This window comes from Cannabis sativa, chromosome 8, assembly GCF_029168945.1.
Source record: "Cannabis sativa cultivar Pink pepper isolate KNU-18-1 chromosome 8, ASM2916894v1, whole genome shotgun sequence".
Lineage (NCBI taxonomy): Eukaryota > Viridiplantae > Streptophyta > Magnoliopsida > Rosales > Cannabaceae > Cannabis > Cannabis sativa.
This window is the reverse complement of record NC_083608.1, coordinates 2651957-2654781: the sequence shown is the minus strand read 5'-3', so window position 1 is coordinate 2654781 and position 2825 is coordinate 2651957.

Below are 2825 nucleotides of genomic sequence, written 5' to 3'. Positions count from 1 at the left end.
TTTATTATGCATGACTAGAACGATATGTAATAAACATGTTTCATTAACTTGTCATTTACCATGAAATGAGTTACTCATATCAGAATGATGATCATTAGTAGATCAGCCTAAATCCTGAGTATACATGAACTCTTATTTGTGTTCATTGAGTTCTTTGATACAATCGTTAAAGTTTGTCAGAGAAGATGATTCTTACAACATCTAGTTTGGGAGCTTAATAACATGAGTGGTTAGGAACTTGTCATACAATAGTAAAATCCAAGCTTTCCTAACGGATCGAATATTAGTTCTCTTATAGTGTTAATTCTGAGATTGCTAATAGTTTTATCCAAATCTATAATAAGTTATAGATTAACTGATTACATTGAATTAATAGTACATAAGGAATGAAGAGATAATTAGAAGGGTAAAGTGGTATTTTGATCAACTCTAATTATGAACTAATAATTGGAGGGTGAGCTACTTATATTGATTATATCAATAGACTATAAGTAAGAATTCTGTAAAATATAATTCTACATTTACAGTGGAGTAATAATTGAATAAATAAACCACATTATTCTATTAATGAAATAGATAATAATCTTGGGTTTCTTGGAGCTTTGATGCATAGGTCAATAGTCCCTGAGTCACCTTTATACACATTGTACAGTGGAAGGTTTTATTTGATGAATGAATTTTGACTAAGAATCAATTTCTATGGGAAATAAATTCTTAAGGCTAAAATAATAATTTGTGAAATTATTTTTTTTAATTAATTATTGCAATTAGGAATTGCATAATTAATGGTATTTAACTATTTAGTTTTGTTCGATAAAACTACATCAATTAGTTAAATATTATATTATTCTTAAATAATATTAAAGAGAAATATATTATTTTAGAGAAAATAATATTTATTTTATTTCTTGTAATTAAGAGATTAATGAGAATTAATCAATTATTATTTATTGACAAAATAAATAATAAATCTTATTTATCGCAAAATTGAGAAATTAATTTTCTACCTCAAAATATGGCCCACATGTCTAGGCCCATTCTACACTTGTAAGGTGACATATAAATGCCTATGATTAATTTAGTTCAATTATTTCATTAAATTAAAATAATTGAAATTAAATTAATCTAATTATGTTTTAATTGTTAATTAAATGAATTTATTTGATAATTGTTTAATTAAAAAGATAATTATTAAAATAAAAGATCTACCAATATTTGATATTCAATTATTAGATATTTATATTTGAGTTTGAATTCTAATTCAAATCAAATTAGATTTCTACTTTTATTTTAAATAAATTACTAAAAGACTTTATTTTATAACACTATATATAGGATACATAGTAAAAAAAATTAACAACCTGGAAACAGATAATCAAAAGCCGAAACAACAGAAAGTAACCAACTGAAAGTAGAGAAAAATAGAATTGATTTTTCAATCCCTATTCTCTCTCTCTCTCTCTCTCTCTCTCTCTCTCTCTCTCTCTCTCTCTCTCTCTCTCTCTCTCTCTCTCTCTCTCTCTCTCTCTCTCTATACTCTCTCATACGTGTAGACAGCATTATGGTCTTTGTGAGATTAAAATCCTAACTCTATTACAGTGTCTCATACCTAAATTTGTTCATTCAAATAAGATCTAATAGCCCACTCTATTCCTGAGTGTTGAGGCATGCTTGGAAGATAAAGGTGTGGATTCTTCAAAAAAGTCTTTGATAAGATGATTGATAATTATACGAAAAGAAATAAGGATAGCATGATAGGCATCAAGATGTATTATATTTCTTTTAGTAGTTTAGATTTAATCTATATATATTATGTTGAGATCCTTAGGCTTATGGTTCATATTGGATAAAAACTACTTTCATTAAAGTTCTGTTTCCACTTTTATAACTCTGATATGGACGATAAAAACAAACAAGAAGACCTCTTCTAGGTCAGTGCTACGTTCTACAGAAGTCTTGGATTTTACTAGCATGTCATCTACATACACTTCCATATTCCTCATAAGTTTGTCCTTGAACATCTTCTTAACTAAACGCTAACAGGTCGCTATGACATTGTTCACCCCAAATGACATGACTTTATAATAGTACACTCCCTTATCCATCTGAAAATCAATGTGCTCTTAGTCAATGATGTGAATTTTGATTTGATTATAGCTGGAGTAGGCATCCATGAAGCTCAACAGCTCATACTTGGATGTGGCATCCACCATTTCATCGATTCGCAGAAGGGGAAAGATATCCTTGGGGCAAGACTTATAAAGGTTTGTGAATTCAATGCATATTCTCTATGTGCCATTGGGTTTTAGAACCAAGATTAGGTTTGCCAACAATACTTGCTACAATGACTGCCGGACAAAGTCAGTTTATCTACTTCATTCTTTACGGCCTTCGCCTTTACAGGATCCAGTGGCCTCCATTTTTGGCGAACGGGTGTTTTACTTTCTTTGATGTTCGAGGCATGGCAAATTATTTTGGGGTTTATCCCCGTCATATAAAAATTGCTCCATGCTAGCACATCTTCGTTTTCTTTGATAGTACTCACAATCTTTTCCTTCACCACTGGATAGAAGTTCCTTCCCACCTTAATAGTCTTGGTGGGATAAAGTTCATGGATTTGGACTTCCTCCACATATTCTAGTGGCTCAATTACTTTTTTTATCCCAATCCAAGGATTCAATTTATTTTCACAGTCTCCCAGATAGCTTTAGCTTCCACTTTAACATCCATTTCATGAGTAAGAAATTCTTCTTCCCAAACCATAAACACGGTTCGGATAGAAATATTATAACAACTTTTGACACTTTTTTGAACATCCCCTTACT